Source organism: Ursus maritimus, unplaced genomic scaffold (assembly GCF_017311325.1).
Source record: "Ursus maritimus isolate PB19 unplaced genomic scaffold, ASM1731132v1 scaffold_16, whole genome shotgun sequence".
Taxonomy (NCBI): domain Eukaryota; kingdom Metazoa; phylum Chordata; class Mammalia; order Carnivora; family Ursidae; genus Ursus; species Ursus maritimus.
This window is the reverse complement of record NW_024424008.1, coordinates 3,476,016-3,494,625: the sequence shown is the minus strand read 5'-3', so window position 1 is coordinate 3,494,625 and position 18,610 is coordinate 3,476,016.

Genomic DNA, 18,610 nt, shown 5'->3' with positions numbered 1-18,610 from the left:
CATATGTCAGCCTGGCCCCATCTCTACTTCTTACGGCAACAAACAGAGCTCAGGGCAAAACAGGGAAAGGGGTGGCCGTTTGTGATACCCACCCAGCCTTCCTAGCCCAAGCTCTCCTCTTTCAACTGCCCACCCAACCTCTTGTCATCCCAGAGGACTGGAATTTTCAAAGAGAGTATGTTGGAACCTAAAGATTCAGTGTCTGTGTCTAGTCCTCTCCTGGCCAGAGCAAACGGACAACGAGGACAGAGGAGCCAGTCACTGCTCGGGATGAACGGAAGCTGGGGATCGCAACCGAAAAGGGAAGCAAAAAAGATCAGAACCAGAAAAACGGTGCTGAGCACTGGGCCTGAGATGGAGTGGGACATAAAAAAGAAGAGGAAACTCGTGGTCAGAAGCTCAGATGACAGGACCCGGCTTAAAGACTGGTGCAAAATGGAGTAAGGCAAGTGGCTCGAGGTCACTGACACGCTCATCCATATATGACGTACCTTTTAATAAAAGGATTAGAGGCAGCTTTAAAAAATATATACAGCCCTGGGGGCCTGGGTGGCTCAGTCCGTGGAGGCTCAGGTCACGATCAGGGTTGTGAGATCCAGCCCCGCGTGGGCTCCGCACGCAGTGGGGCATCTGCTAGAGATCCTCCCTCTCCCTCTGCCTCTGCCCCTCCCCCTGCTCATGTGTGCACACGTGCGCTCTCTCTCTCTCTCTCTAAAATAAATAAATAAATCTTTAAAAAACATATACATATACAGCCCAATAAGATAAAATAGACTAGGTGAGGAAATCAGGAGAGAAGAAAAATAAATGTAGAATGAAGCTGAGGTCAAGGGTAAGGTACATAGCCAAAAAACATGCATCAAGTTTTGTAAAGTCGCCAGAAGTGGCTACAGACTTGGCTCCCAACATCCCACTCGTCAGAAAGAAGAATGAAACATAACTAATTATGTGATTTGGCATCCAAAACACTCTACGATTAAGAAACAAGGAAAGAGACAAGGAAAATTTAAACTAGAAATGTAATGACATTAGAGATTACTGTTAACTACTTTCCAGAAACAATAATTATATTGTGGTTGTTGTGTAGATGCATATGAAAACATTCAAATGATATCTGGAATTTGTTTCAAATTATAGATGAAACAAGATTGACCACGGGTTAATAGTTGTTGAAACTGAGTAATGAGTACGTGGAGTTTATTATGTTATTCTCTCTACTTCTGACAATTTCTTCATGAAAAATAAAAAACAAAATGTGGTTTGGTCAGAAAAAATGTTGATCCCTGACTCCAATCTTAGACTTTCTTATTTAATAGGTCTCGGGTGAAGACCTCGAATGTCCGTCTTTAACAAGCATCTCAGATCTCAGATTAACCTAACGCAGACGGTATGCAGGTAGCACTGAGTACACCTGATCTGTACGCATACAGACCACATCCATACACGCGCACGTACGCACACTTAGGGGGCTCAGAACACAAGACGCCTTCCTAATCCTAAAACAAGTGTGTCTTGAGGGCCTAATAAAGATAACACTGGGAAATTCAGTTAGTCAGGCCATAGAGAACTTGAGGCTATCACCCCGTGCCTTGTAGGGAAAGCAGTAATGTGATTAGATGGAGGAAACAGGCGAGACCAGACAGCGCTGGGGACGAGCTGTCAGGTGTTTCAGGGATGGAACCAGCATGGAAACCCTGTATTACACAACACCTCAGAGATCACCTGCAACAGCCCACGTGAGCATCCCCTCATCAACAACCCCTTCCGTGCGACCATGAGGACTTCCTTGGAATATTTACTGTCTTTCTAACCTTAATACAATGAACATGTATCACTCGACAATTTAAAAAGATAATAATAATAGTAATATTGTTGTGTTTAAAAATGACAGCATTCTGGAGTTACCCAGCGAAGGCAAATTTAGCCCCTTACACACCTCGATAGCCCAGAGGGCATCTTCTGGATGGTGACCCTCAGGCATCTTGGATAAGGAGCATATAATAGAGTTTAGGCTACAATTACATGTTTTGGTGTTTAGATGACTGCACTTAAGTTGTATGGGAAATGCAATCTTGCAGACCTTCTCTTTAATTATAGTCCGGGCACCATAGCACAGTATTAGGATCACGTGCTCTAGAATCACACGGTCAAGGTCTGCAGCCCAACAACCACGATGTAACCTTAGAGTTCCCCTTACCTTGTTTCTCTTTGTAACACTGGGATAATAGTAGTATTTACCTCTTGGGGCTGTAGCAAGTGCTTAGAAAGGTCCCAGCACTCAATAAATTATCGGTTTTTGTTCTTTCAGGATTCAGCCACTCCATATCCAGACTTATTCTTACGCCAAAAAGTAGTCGGCTTGGTTAACAGTGAGACTTCCTGTACCTTGATAAAATGGGCTAGCAACAAGCAAACATCAGGTGCCTAATAGGTGCTTACTGAGCTGAATTACCCAGGACAAGAAAAGGAGCCCCTATTGAGCACCTGCTATTTGCAAAGGACTAAACAAGCGTACAAAATAAATAAAAGGAATCTTTGCCCTCAGGGAACCACAAGTCAAGAGAATCTCAACAATGCTATTCACGATCCACAGAGTGCTGCTGAAGCCCAGAACCGGGGGATACATAGCCCAATATGGGTTTTGGAAAAGACTTACTATGAAAGAGGAGTGAGCCAAGTCCTACTTACAACCACTTCTCTTATACAAAGACCGAACTCAGGTCACTTGGCCATGTGGCCAAAAGACTTCACCAGAAGTAAGGCCAGGCCTCTGTCTATGGTCACCATGTTGCACAGGGCACAAGTGCTCAGCTATACATGGAGGCCTCGGGAAAGAACTGGCATGTTCCCAGGGCTCCAGGACCAGCTTTGCCACCATTTATAATTTGTGACCTTGGGTAAGTCACTGCCTTTCTCTGGTCTTCCTCATCTGTCATAAAGGTCCTGGGCATGGCTCTTACGTTCTGTGGTTCTTGTGAAAATGCCAAACGACCTTGAGTTCACAGAAATGTCTGTATCCAGAGCTAAAGCCATTATAAAAATCCCCGTTAGTGACCACAAGCCAACGGGTGCTATCCAACTGGAGGCTACAGTTTGGGGCCGTTCCTTCTTTACATTCTTGCAGCAGACAGGAGGTTCTCTCAGCACTAGCTCACGGTGCAAACGGCAAGGATTAAGGAGCATTAACTCGGGCCTGCAGGGGCCATACCCTTATTAAGGTGCTGAGCCAGATAAACAGAGCACTTTGCTGCCTTAACCCTAAGAAGCCTGTGGACCAGTAAAATGAATTAGAACACAAAAATTGGCAGTAATTGCATTTTCCTTGATTGACATAAAAGGTGGGGCATATTTAGTAGGACTGTGTCTCTGGCCCTCAGATCCTTCCTCAGAAGCCTGCCCAAATGATTCTGTCTGCGGTAACTCAACAGCTGGCCTAAAATTAGCTTTGAGAGAACACTTTCTGTTGCACCTTCTATTTGCAAAGTGCAGCCTCATCAGTGTGACCAGCTCCTCTTCACACTGGCATCACCCCCTCTGCCTCAGCCACACGGGGCAGGGGCTGCTCAGAGGACACTGTGGCTGCAGCCACAAACACCCACAGCGGGGTTTTGCCTCTTGGACCCCTGCCCTTCCAATCCTGTGGTACCTGAGCCCCAGCTTTTTGCACAACAGGAAGGCTCGGGAATCGTCATCAGGTTTCCTACTGGCTTCCCAGTCTCTTTTTACTCTCCACAGAAATTATTTAATTGGAAACAAAATCTACTTAAGAAAATATTTTACCACCCACTGTCGCTTCATCGGAAGTGCCTGCAAATCTACAATGTTCTCCATAGCATGGGATTCTGGCCTGTGCAGAGTAACTGGAAATACTCAGATGTACTAAGATTCCTGCAAAATAATAGAAAATCTGATTTTTTAGACAATGGGGACTTTTTGCCTGAAAAGAACACCAAGAAACAGAACTCAAGAACATGTGGGGACTGGGCACAAGCCAAAGAGGTCGGCAACCTTCCTTGGTTTGTGTCTGTGGAAAATGGGAGCCCCGGCCCGCCCAGAGCAGAATAGGAGTCAGCAACTGGAGACATGATGTCCACTTCTTTCACCTCCTGTGAGACTTCGGGCTGCCTGCAACCTCTCCTGAGCCATTTTTGTTTACTTCTAAAAGGGGTGAGGGGAGAAATTCCTCCTTGCCTGGCTCTTGTCAAAGTTCGGTGTCAAGTTGCATCTGCCTGCCATATGCTTTCACAGTGTTGTTTGAGATTCTTCTTCAGCCTGGCATTGCTGCACTGACCCAATACTTCGCACCTCCCACAGGACCCCTTTCCAAACTTCCTCAGTCCCAGTCCTTTCCTAGACCAGATCTGGTCTTGCTTTGATCCGATTCCATTTAAATCTCTACTCAACCCTGTGGAACAAGATCAAGAGGTTGCTGACGACCACGTTCGTGAACCAGCAGTTAGAAAAATCTCATAAAGCAACGTGGAATATTAGGGTGAGAATGCTTCTTCTCATTCCTGGCTCCCGTGAGGAGTGACTTTTCCCTAAATGCTCCTGGTCACTGTCCTACCTCTTCCTTCTCCACTCAGAGGTGAAGTGGGGTGCTGGACCAAGAAGCATCTTCCATTTACCACCCCAAGTCCATCTCCTTCCCTCTCTACCTCACTTTTGGGATGTGGAGTCTGACCCATATGGACTATATCCGAGGGTGGGAAGAGAATGAAGTGACAGTATTCATCCCCTCAGCTTTCTTCCGGCTTGACTACCATGTCGCACATGTCCCTCTAACTGAAAGCCACAGCCCCTTTTCTGGATTCTTTCAGGCCATGGGTGGCAATGGCTCTCTACCATCTCAAGCGCTAGAGTACTGTACTCTCCCCTGCTGGTTTCCCTGCATCCTGACCATGCCTTTGTAGAAAGTTCCTTATTAAGCTCTCTTCAAATGTGACCATGGTGCCTGTTTCCACTGGGACCCAGCCTGATATGCTGTAGAGGGAGTTGTTTTCTATGCTAGGCCCTTCCTCTCGTCACCTGAGTAACCTCAGGGAGCCTGAACTCACATTTGAGCCTGAGTTTCCTAATATATAAAATGAGATGCAATGAGATGGAAGGGCCCTTCCAGCTCTCACATTCTTGAAGTGAGAGGGATTTTATGTCTAAAGTCTCTTCTACAACTTAGCATGATGTCTGGCACACAGGAGGCACTCAGTGTTTGATGAATGATAAAATTCGAAGCTGTGTATCATTTCCATTTTTATATCCACTAAAAAATGTGCTTCAGGAAAAGAAACTGCCAAAGAAGTCGTGTGTTTCAGTATATATAGAGTGAGCGTTAAGATAACCTTTTCATCGTGATTGAAAATGGTACCGTACTTCATGTTTCTCTGAACAGGAGGCAGTGCGGTGCAATGGAAAGAGCCTGGGCTCTGCAGAAAAGTGTCATTTCTTAACTTCACATGCCTTGTACTGAGCTGCCTTGATGAAGATATGACGTAATTGGGGGTACAGTGAGTTAGAGAAATTACAGAGTGTGTTAGAGAAATTACATTTTCAGAAGGCACCTTACAGCCGGATAATGTCTCCAGATCGGCTTGCTTTTAGGGCTACACTAACCCTAGAAGCACCTCTCCGAAGAAACAGTTCCAAGCCACAGGCTGCTTAAAGTCAGAACAGAGAGTGAACTCCGGGCTCCAACTCTTTCCTATTTTTTTTTTCTTCTGTCTGGCTTGAACCCCAGTCCATGGCTAAAAACACAGGCTCTCGTCCAACATCTAACCTTTTACTAGTTTGGACTTCTGTACCTGAAACCCTAAGGTACCCCCCCCAGGTCATAGATCTGCCTGTGCAAACACAATCAGACTTAAATGATTGGGAACTGGTTATAAGCATGGGCTCTCACGTCTTTGTATGTAACTGGTGATTTCCTACAAATCATATGTTTTAAGTCAATTTCGTTTCAGTAAATATTTCATGCTGCTGATTGAAGATGGTTTCTCTTAAATCATTCATTTTCATTAGTAGTTATGCATAGAACTTGGCATCCAGGGGCGCCTGGGTGGCACAGCGGTTAAGCGTCTGCCTTCGGCTCAGGGCGTGATCCTGGCGTTATGGGATCGAGCCCCACATCAGGCTCCTCCGCTATGAGCCTGCTTCTTCCTCTCCCACTCCCCCTGCTTGTGTTCCCTCTCTCGCTGGCTGTCTCTATCTGTGTTAAATAAATAAATAAAATCTTAAAAAAAAAAAAAAAAGAACTTGGCATCCATTCAACATCAGAATGATTAGTAATACTGGTATATAACCAAAAAATGTAGTAATTGTTCTAAAAAGCATTGGCTATAAAGAAAAAAAAATACTTTAGATTTCAATGCGAATCATTCTTAACTCTAACTGGAAGATACAAAGAACACCAATGCTTCTCAAAAATGATTTAAGTCCTCAGGCCTGCCTCTGCTTGAGTCACAGAAATTCTGCCTAACAGGCAATGGACAGAACTATAGCTATAAGCTGACACAGACGTCTTCTCCTAAGACATTTCTGCAGTCCTCACTTCTCTTTATATTGGGCATTCTCTTTCTTGTAACGTGGTAAATTCTGCATAACGGGAAATGTACCACTTTAACCATGTTTACGCACACCCTTCAGTGGCATGAAGCACAGTCACACTGTGGTGCGGCCGTCACCACGGTCCGTCTCCAGAACTTTCTGTTATCCCACACTGAAATTCGGTACTCGTTACACAACCACCTCCCATTCACTTCTCCACCCCTCCCCCCAGGCCACGCCCCCGCAGCCACAGTTCTCCAGCTAGCTCTGTGATAAACCACACAGTTTGCTTCATTTTAATGCAAGTTGGTCACTGCACAGGCTCTGCACCTCCCAGAAGCACAGAGGGAACTAAAGACAATGCCGGCTTCTGCTAACAGCCACACCACCCCCCAGATGGCGTTCCTCCTGCACTCCTGGCCGCCCTAAAGCTAAGGAAAGGAAAAACAGGTAACTTACAGAGATCACAATCCCGGAAGACCGGAGTCTCCCTCAGTTTACAAACGTTTAGCAATCTGCAAGAACAAAGCATTTCTACCAATAACCTAGCTTTCAGACGGGAATGTAGATACAATTAAATGACCTTTAATCTGCAGCCCATTGACAGATACTTGAAGCAGGCAGAGTGTAATGCTCCTCCGGGAAGTTCCCAGCTGTCTTCATGTCAGTGCCTTGCTAGAGGGAAAAACAACCTTAACTTGACAATGGCAAGGCCCGAGGTATCCTGTGAGTCTTTTTTAACATATGAAAATCCTTTTGAAACCTCCTTTTTCCTTACCTCCCCCAATCCCATAGTATATAATCAGCCACCCTCACAACCCTGGTGCAGCTCTTTCTGCCCTTTCTGCCTGGGGGTGCTGTCCACCATTTTGCACCAAAAAAAAAAAGAAGAAGACAATGCTAGCCAGAGAGCACAGGCAGGCAGCTACCCAAATGCTGAGTAAATGGGAGAGCCCGGGGGGGGGGGGGGGGGGCATCCCAAATGATGCTACGGAGACTCAAGTGGGAAAAGGGGCCACAAGTAAGTGTTCCACTAACATTCTCCAGGTTCTCGGACCCTGGATGGAATGGGCTCTCCTGCGGCTGCATAGAACTTTCCCCACTTTTCTGGCATTCACCAGCATCCTGTATCACTAGCGGCCCAAGCAGCATCGTCATGAGACACTCTATACAAACGGGGCTTGAGATAGGAAAAGTGTTTTCCTAAAGACCAAAAATGTGAGTGCTGGAGACAAGAGCAGCAAGTAGAGGGGGCGGGGTTCTCACACATAAAGGGGCGGGAGACATTGAGGCTAGATCACTAGTGGGAGATCAGGCGGGAGCCCTAAGGACACTGCAGAGATGAGCAGGCAGCCGAGGCCAGGAAAACAGGGGCAGCACTGGAAGAGAGAAACAGCAAAAGCATCAAAGTACGCTTTAGAGGGATGACACAAGCGGTAGGTTCAGCTGGAAGATGGCAGGGCCGATGGAAGTGGCTCATTTTCAGTGGGATATTATTATTCACCACAGTCCCCATGGGAGACTCACAGGAAAATGCAAGAAGTGGGAGGACCGGAGTCCTTCCCATCCCTTAGTAAGGAAAGGATGGTGGTCCAGCAGGCCCAGGTATAGAATGCTCAAGTTGCCTCACGTAGGCCCATGAGATAAATTTAAGTGAATAATCAATTAAACGGAAATAAGAATTATTGAAATAATTAGAAAGGATGAGACACTATTATAAAAGTACAAGATTTACTAGGCAAGGAGCAGGCTGCAGGGTTAGATTTCTAACAAATACACCTAACCCCACAGCTTTACTAAATACCAGTAGTAGCCAGGCACAGTCTCTCTCAGATCCTTCTGCCAAAATACTCTTAATGGAGTATCGCCCGCCCCACAGTTTGGGGTTCCTCCCAGGGTTTCCCAGAGTCCTAGCACTCACTTACTTATGCCCACTGTTATGACTCTGGAGTCTGTGTCAGAAGAGCCTTCGACAATCTTGCAAAATCAAGTCTAGGAAGCGTCTTTGCCATTTGTCATGAAGTCATGATGTTTCTTTCCACTGTGAACATATGGACCGCTATATACCACTTGGAAAATGTGGTGCATCCGAGCCTAAACAATTCCACTTCCATAAATAACTTATAAAATATATAAGGAAATGGAATGAAAGCATAAAGTGTTCGGTTGTCTTTATAATTTGCAGGCTATTTTGGAAAATTCTAGATGTTTGCTGCTTTATAATTTGTTAGAAACTAGAAGGGGGCCCCTATCTCAGGTCCCAAAATGAGAAAGAAAAAGTTGCAATTAGATATCATTACTATTAATCAAGTTAGGTTTAAAATAAGGATGAAGCCTATCTCAGGGTAAAGAAGGTTATAGTAAGGAGCCTGACTCTCTTCTAAGATAGGGAGGGACTCAATTTTTGCTCAGATCTTTGAACAAGTAAGGACAGAAACCACAACCACCACCAAACTGAGACGCCAATGTGGGTAATTACACCCAATCATACTTAATGTTATCTGGAGAAGAATTAAGTGAACTTTGCCAAAAAGCCCTTCTGACTAATGTTGGTCACAGAGTTCTGAACCTTACACTCATGACCTTATAAATAGAACCATTAATTTAACATGGGCATTGAAAGGAAGAAGCCTGCTGATCTTCAGTCTCAAAATTCCCCTAAAATAGGGTCTTGGGGTAGCTTGTGCTATAGACTGTGTATCCCTTATTCATATATTAAATCCTAACACCCAGTGTGTTAGGTCGAGGGCCTTTGGGAGGTGTTTAGGTCATGAGGATGGAGCCCTCACGAATGGGGTTAGTTCCCTTATAAAAGAGACCCTAGAGAGCTTTCTTGCCCTTTCCACCAGGTAAGGACACAGTGAAAAAAGATGGCCATCTATGAACTAGGAAGTAGGCCCTCAGGAGACACTGAATCTGCCTATACCTTAATATTGGACTTCCCAGACATCAGAATCGCGAGGAATAGATTTCCATTATTTATAAGTCACCCACACTATGGTAGTTTGTTATAGGAACCCAAACAGACTAAGAGAGCTTGGCCCCGTAAGGACGTGGGAATATAACCCAATGGCCTGAGTAAACTCATACCGAGTTGTCTTTCTGTTTCTCCATGCTCAAACTCCATGATTGGGCGGAGGGGGGGGGGGAGAGATTACAGTGAAAGGGTCAAGTAAGGGGAGAAAAGTATGGAGAAGTGAGAGGAGGAAACAAAAGACTCCCCACACTAGATTATTCTGATGTAAATTTTTGCCTTCCAAAACAGTAAGAGTATAGAGCAGAAAGGGAAAAGATGCAGGGAAGCCAGGAAACAAAGAGGATTAATCCAGGAAGCCCATACCTCCAAAGAGAAAATGGTGAGGAAGAAATTCTCATAAAAATAACATTTCCCAGAGTGAAAGAAAGACAATGGCTTTGGATCAAATATCCCAGAAAATGCTGAGCAAGATGAATGAAAAAAGGCATATATTCAGACACATTGCTATGAAATTTCAAAACCCCAAGGCTAGAGAGAACATCATAAAGAGATCTAGAAGGAGGCACCTTTAGACTTTTAAGCAATTCTGTAATGCAAGAAGACCATGAAACAGTACCTTTAAATATCCAAGAGAAAATTATTCTCATTATAGAATGTATGCTTAGCCAAATCATCCATAAAAATGAGGGCAATATAAAAGCATTTTTAGAATGCAAGGACTCGATATCTGTATCTTACGTCCATCTTCTGAAAAATTTACTTGAGCACATACTCTAACTAAATGGGAAAAAAAGGAATTCAAAAAAGAGAAAGTAGGGAAACTAATAAACAGTGTGCTTAACCTTCAAGTGCCAGTGATACGGGGTCCCAGGCCATCGCCTTTGTCTAGGTTAGAGAGAATACTTCTAGATGAGAGCAGGAACTCCTGCAAAGAATACCATCAGGAAGAAAGGAGGTTCCCAATACCACGTATATGATCAAGAGACTGGTTATTTTTAATAATAAAGTGAAGAAACATGTTTCCTTTTATTTACATAATATCTTAAGTATTTGGTGATAGAAAATACTATAAAGTAGTCTGAGAAACACAAAATGCCATAAAAGTAACAAATATCAAATATCAAGCCAATTAAAATATGACAAAATTGTGAACAAGTGATGGAACATAACCAAACACTTTGGATACAAGGAATCGAATCCTTCAAGTGGCACAAGATTAACAACATAAAACTGTGTTTCCCTTTCCAAGGTCCAATCCCACTTTATGGCACAGCAGTTACTAAGTTTTACAAAATCACAAAATTACAATAGCAATTAACAATAGCTCCACCGTTGAGTGCCTAACAAGGGCCAATGTGTGATTAGCATCACCCATGTGCTAATTCACCGATCCCTACGGAAACCCTACGATTTACCACAGTTTAACGGGTGAGGAAACCTACATACAGAAAGGTAGCTTGCTGAAGGCTACTCATCACTGTCCTCAGTCGCCGTACTTACTCTAACATCACAAGCTAATAACACTGAGCTCATGTGGCTGGTGCCAGTTTACTGAAAAAGTCAGTTAAGGGGAAAAACCATCCCCCTTATACCTCAAATATTTTATCTTACTGTAAATATTTTATTTTAACTTAAACTATTAATTCACCAATTCTCTGATAAAGGGTAAAGTTCTTTTCTTTGAATATGGGTCCTTGGATTATAGTTTTGTGTTGTCTTTCTTACATCACAAATACCCACAATATGGTTTGTGTTCAACTCGAATTTGTTTAAAGTAGAATAAGAAGTTAGAGATACCTGTGAGGCAATCTGAGAGGAGATCCCAGATTTTTACCATTGTTTTCAGTCTTTCACAGTCGCTCCTCCACTCTTACTTCAGCAGCACTTAAAACCACGACTCACCTTTAGTGAGCCTTAGGAGGCATTCGATTCAGTTTTCACAGAAACAATTCTCTTTTAGTATTCATATCTCGCCAGCATATGTAATATTTAATTAAATTACATGATTGAATTAATAAATACAACCAGAATAAACAAGTTCTGGAACAAAAACAACAGCTTCCTGGGAAGCATTCGGCTTAACTTATGAAAGCAGAAATAAACAGGAATAGTAGCGAAAAGCCTGCTGTCTCTGAGCCCTCAGCCTCTCATGGATTTTACTGAAATGCTTTCTAGAAGAAATGGAAAGCCCTGATAATTCCAGCCAACCAGACAACTGGAAGTTAGTTAAGCAAGCCTCAAATGTACCATAAAACACAGTTTGCTGATATGTAATATTTAGGAGTAACATATGGTCAAAACATGCATGACTTCATGATTATAATACAGAATGTAAGAATTTCACCATCACAGCATTAATAACAGCATGATAGCCAACCAAATTCATCTTCATCTTACAAAGCAGAGGACCCGGAAATAATGTCTAAGGTTGATACAATAGGTAATGGAAATTCAAATATTGTTTAGAGTTTAACACGTAACCAATAAAAGGATCCGAAACATAATAACAAATAAAAATTGGGAATGGGATAATTCCTCACCCTGTTTACATATATTGTAAAGTTGATAACTAAAAAACTGAAGCATGAGTATATTATTTACATTGTGAAGGAAATTGCTAGAAACCTAAAACTTGTACAGCCAATGAAAATGGTCGCCTCTGAGAGTGGACCCACGAGTAAGAAATAAAGCTTTTCTTTCTCTTTTTTTTTCAGTATTGTGTGATTTCTTGAAACATTTTAAAATATATATATATATTTATATATCACTTAGACAATTATAATTAAAAACTGCAAATAAAATGTGGGGAAGTTAAAGGTAATACAAATAAAGAAAACATGGTTTCAATGAGGAAGCCGAAACATTCCCAATTCTGGTGAAAGAGGATCATTAAGGACCCAAAAGGGGCTCTGTCTCAAATGAAACAGATGCCAAAAAAACACACAGAAGCACCTGGGAAGATTTCTGCTCTCCGAAACTTCCCACCGAGCTGCCTCCAGGTAACACTGGGCGGGGGACCCAGATGGCTGCCCAGGAGTCCCTGGGTCAGCGCCTGCGCCCAGTGCCCGGGGAGGTGCGCACTGGAGGAGCTGTAATTAGGCACCGCCTGTCAGCACGCGCGTGAAGCCCAGGGTGCCTCGCCTGCCATCTGTCTACCTGCCTGCCTCTGTGAACTCACACCTCGAAATATACCCGGCCAAAGGGTATTTTATAGAAGCCCTCGGTCATGGTTCCACTTTTTGCCCTGAACCAGAACCACGGAATCATCTGCGCGCCCACGAAGAGAGCGGCTATGAAACATGGATTTGGCTTGAAGAGAAAAAAATAGATGGTGTCAATACTGTAAAATGGGTTCAGGGTCTCCCTCGAACAAAATACTGTTTTATGTTTTTTATGATATAAAAAATGGTTTTTGTTCATTTTATAAATGTAAAATTTTATTAACAATCTTAGGAGAGAAGCTTCCTTAACCGAATTAAGAATCAGGGGGTGCCCTAAGAATTTTAATTTGAAGTATTTGAGAGCCTGTAGAAGATTTCTTATGACTGAAATAGCAGCCAAGTTGCTGGATTATACAGCCACTGTCCACAGCAGGAAAGAACAATTAGCAACTTAAAGCAATTTTGCGTTGGTATTTGTTAGGCGAAAGTCTGTTTAAGTAGGTCTCAGTGCCATAATTACAAGGGTCAGTACAGAAAATATTGATAGAGCCTCGGTCCCTACAGTGGGAAATTCAAATGCACTTCAGGAAATGCTCCTGGGGAGAAGGATGAAATTACTGAGCAATGTGCTTGTAAGCATAACGGTGAGAAAACAGGAAGAAAGGATATGATTGTGCACTGGAGGCATATTACTTACTCCCTGGCTATCCAAAAATTCTATCAAAGACACCGCACAGCACAGCACTGTCCGTCTTAATAAGAATAGGGGTAAAAGCACAGCTCAAATCCTAATTATCTTTGGATATTGAGGCAGATAGTCTCAAACTTCCAGCTCCAAAAACTTACAACTTGCAAACGAATTTCTATTTCTGGCTTTGGGCAAATGACTCCAAAATGTACTCTAATGCCCACAGCCAGTCTGCCATCAGATTTTAATAACAAACTGACTGCCCGTTTATAGGACAGATGGAGAAGCAAATGGAAAAAGAAAGAAATAATAGTATCATAACATACTTGTATTCAGAAGGTCTTCCTGACTGGAGAGTATCAAAATATCAAAAACAGTTTTGCTGGAATCAGTAGGATGCAAAACAAGAGAGGTACCCTTACATGTCAGAATATCTACTGATGCAAAACGCGAAGCTGGCAAAGAACAGGAGTCATAAATAGTTTCCGAGACATGACAGGGGAAACCTGTTCTATTGGATCTGAACTCATCTGTTTAGGAATTCCTCTTCTCTCTGATGCCCAGGGCGGCACACATTTGTCAGGCGTGTTACTGCTATGCTCTGGCTTAGAAGAGCTGCATTTTATGCAAATACAAAAAGGTACCTGAATATCTTATCTGTACTCCTGCATAGAAGCAGGAACATAACCAAGTAACGGATCTGCGGGTTCGGAAAATTTGCCCCTATTCAGGAGTGGGCTAGAGCCAGCTCACAGAGCTCAGAAGGGCCAATCGTTACATTTTCAGGGATTTTGAGAGCTGGTTATTAAACACAGCCATTATTTTAAAATTAAATGATATAAACTTACAATTGTATAAATTATATTGAAAACAAAAGTAATAGATATTCAAAAGTTGTCATTTCCTACTCGTTTACTCCATTTATTACCTGTGTTCCCAAGGTTATTTACATACATTGCATCCATATGGTGGAAATACTATATAATGATGTGCTACTGCTCATGCCTTCCCAACTCCAAGTTCAGTGATGTCATACCGGTAGGTGAGATGGGCCATGGTAGAAGCATTTACACCATGGAGATTTCAAACATGACAAATCAGGGCTTGATTTATTATTGTGTTGATGGACTAGTCTTAAGAGAGTGAGGGAGAGCATGTCGATTATAAAGATTAAAAGTGTGTCATGTCTGTAGCCATTACACTGTGAACAGCACAACAGATTAAAGATACGTTCTTCCAGTGTTCAACCTATTACCTGATTCAGCAAAGAGGCTGCTCCCGTTACTGAGGAATGAGTCATGTTAGGACACGTGTCACTGTCGTTCACTTTCATCTTACTTGCTAACAAACGAAACTATCACCCACCATGCATGTTGGACCCACACTCATCTGTCGATTGAAACCAAAGGTTGCTATGGATACAGATGTTTGACAAAAAGCATGGAAAGCATTCTGGAAGAATCGATTGTAATGCAGTCAATAAAGTATAATGTGTATTATGAATTGTGTGCTGCACATCCTTTATATTTATTTATATTAAACTTTATATTATGTATATTAAACTTTATATTATTCATATTTATATTATAATTTATATTAAACTTACGCGTGTATACTTATGCACGTATTTTTGAATCTGTGCATCAATGGTTGTTACACATAGAGCAGAACCCCAATTCAGGCATCATGGAGACTGACTTTCTTAAGGAATTGTACAGACCTAAGTTTCTTCAAGTGTGCCCCCTCTGCTCCTTACATAAGGTCTTTACCTGATACAGAATTCTTATTTTAAGAGCTCAAAAGATTTGCCTCATCAGCCCTACTTTTGCAGCATAAATGGGCTATCACCAGATGGCAACAGAGTTGGGTCTGACCCTGGGCAATTAGATGTAGAGGAAGATCAGAAATTTCTGGGTCATAACCATATACAGAAAAGGAATCTGCTTATAAAAAACTTTAAAAATGCCTCTACTACTCTAACTGGTAACTTTGACAGCAGATGAGCTTATCTTTAAAGCAATAGTTCTGAAATGTATGTGCGCTCGATAATTGCCAGGGAAGCTTGTTAAAAGTACAGATTCCTGGGCTGTGCCTCCAGAGATCCTGAGGGTGGGTGAGGCCCAGGAATCAACATTTATTTTTTTTTTAAAGATTTTATTTATTTATTTATTCGACAGAGATAGAGACAGCCAGCGAGAGAGGGAACACAAGCAGGGGGAGTGGGAGAGGAAGAAGCAGGCTCATAGCGGAGGAGCCTGATGTGGGGCTCGATCCCATAACGCCGGGATCACGCCCTGAGCCGAAGGCAGACGCTTAACCGCTGTGCCACCCAGGCGCCCCAGGAATCAACATTTAAATGAGCATCCCCAAGCATCTCTGAAGGCAGGTGGCTCCGGGCTCCCCGTTTGAGAAATGCGGTGTTGGGGGGCACTCTGAACACAATAGCTTATCGAAGCTGCCCACGCCTTTCTCAAGCAGACTCTAACTGGCTCCATCAAGCTGGCCACCAGGCAGTATTGTCCTGCCTCTCCGGCTTTTCTCCTCAGCTGACAAGAGCCTCACCTTACACACCCTTTCCCCAACTCAGTTTCTTTGCTCTCAGTGAAAAAACAACTTGTGTCGCGTATCGTAAGCAGCCTCATGAAAAATCTTGCTGAAGTCAGGAGTGATTCTATCAAGAAAGGATGCATGGGAAGAGGACTACGACTTGGTTTTAATAAAGCCAATTCTGGGGCACCTTTTCTTTCCTAGGTGCTCACAAGCCATCTGCTAAATTGGCTTCGGACTTTGCCAGAGATGGACAGCACGCTCACAAGCCTTGCATTTCTAGATTCCACATATCCTGCACTGTGCGGACCGGGCCATCTGCCCAGCTCTATCTGCTGGCATGGTCTCTGCTTCTATTGGAAGTCTCCTGGCACCCGTTATTACTCTCTCTCCCCAGGCAGGGCGAGGCCTTCCTTCTTGGTTTGAACATAAATTAAAATAATACACTTCAGATTATTCCTTGGGTGTTTCCAAAATACCGATTCATTCTTGCCACCAGCATTCCTGGAAACATCTTTGTGGCATATGCCTCCTTAAAATTCCTGGATTATATTTGCCTGGCCCCTTCCTTTGGGTGCCATAACCCTTTAAATTTGTGCTCACTGGCTCTAGTTTCTAAGATGGTGGGGTCTTCTCCTTCTCCTCTACTTTTAAAAGTTAGAATGTGACAATCTAGGAGATCTATGTTTTTCAGTCCTCCTGAGCTATCTGGACTCTGACTACTGAAATGATACCTAGTTCTGTTCATTTAAAATTTTTTCTAAGTTACGGAATACAAGTCCAGCTACATTCAGCCACATCGTGCCAAATGTAGTATCGAGGGAAATCTGATCCAGAACCACCCTCTATAAACCAGATGCCAGTGTTGTTGCTCGTGCAGTGGGAGTGGACCCTTAGGTCCAAGAGTAGCCAAGACAGTGCTGCAGAATCTCAGGGCTCACTAAAACAGAGTTTTAAAACCACCTTGCAGATTTAAGTGCTTACCTCCATTTCGGACTGACTTTCCTCTGCCATGTCATGTGCAGCTTTCATAGCTTTGAACAAGTTTACAGTATCATTGGCACAGTGCCTTTCTTGGTGAATCTCTACATGCCACTGAGACAGAACTGTTCAACTCAAAAAATTCTGGGCATGAATTCCAACAAGTTGATGATAAAATTCTGCAACAGAAACATTCATTTTCACATTGAAAACTCAAATCCAGTATGTACTCTGGGGGAAGGAGTAGTAACTTTCAGCTAAGCATCCTCTAAATACTTCAGAAATTGTCCACTAAGCCATAATGTCCATGTGCCTGACACAATTACTTCACTGCAAAAAAAAGGTCCTTTTATTCTTGTTTCAGGAAACCCTTCAGATTCATATGACACAGAAACCAATGGATGTAATCTTCCAGTGGCCCTTTCTTCTTTTTGGTTATTGTTGATTGGGGGTCTTAATAGGACAACATAAGATATGGCATTTTCTGACAAGCAAGTATAGGGAGAATGTTCTGTAGCACAAAGCACACCAGGAACCCCCATCTTGCAGATTACACTAATATCTTTCAGGTTTTGAAAATGCAATTCTGTGCCATAACTTGATGACAATGACTGGACTTCAGCCGGAAAACACCCATCTTGACAGGTTATTCATTCTTTCCTTCATCTATTCAAGTATTTGTCAAGTACTTATGCTTCAGCCACTGGATTAGAGGAGGGCAATAGAAAGATGAATAACACACAGTCCTTTCCATCAAAGCATTCTCAAGCAAATGAAAGAGGCAGATTCATGGACAGATCATGTTTTAAAGGAAGGTATAGTGATAGGGAGAAGAGCACAGAGAATCCTCATGAAAGAGACCCAAAGCTGAGTGCTAACAGAAGGATACAAAGACTCCGTGAGAAGGGAGGGGGAGAGTCATTCCAGGCTAAGAGGACAGTTTAAGTAAAGGGTCAAGAAACTGCGTGGCACACTCTACCATTCATGAAGAGCAAGGGACGGCACATTGTGTGACTGGAGGAGTCTCTCATACGTCATGGTAAGGAGCCTGGACTTGATACTAATGGAGAAATGGAGTTGGAAGACAGGTTTGAGAAACTAGCTGGAATCGGTGACTGCTGGATAAAGGAAGGCAGGGATGTGGTAATAGTGACAGAAATTTCTGGAATGACATCCAGGTGTCCGATTTGAGTGATGAGGGATGGGTGTGGTGTCACCCATCAAGATAAAAGATTATGGAAATCAGTCTGGGGGGGTGGGGGGATCATTTATTCATTCACTCAGTATTCGGGTACCTACTATGCTCCAGAAATTGGTCCAGGTCCTACAAATGTAACAGTGAACCAGATAGATAAAGGGAGCTTACATTCTAATAGGGGGAGGCCAACACTAAACAAGTAAAAGTAATTCTATCATATCAGTTCAGATATATGTGCTCTGAAGGAAAAAAAAAAAAAAGTCCGGGAAGAAATTGGTAGATGTGGGGCCTTTCTGAGAAGAAGCTCACTGAGCAGAGAGACTCAATGAAGACAGGAGTAAGCCCCGAGGGACCAGAAGGAAGCATATTCCAGGCAGAAGAGCTTCAGCATAAAGGTCAAAATGATGACTCCGGTTTTGGACATGTCGAATCTGAGGTGACTTTCATCTATCCAGATGGAGACATCCACAGCGGTAAAATATACAGGGCTGACGCTCAGCAGTCCGTGCTAGAAGTAG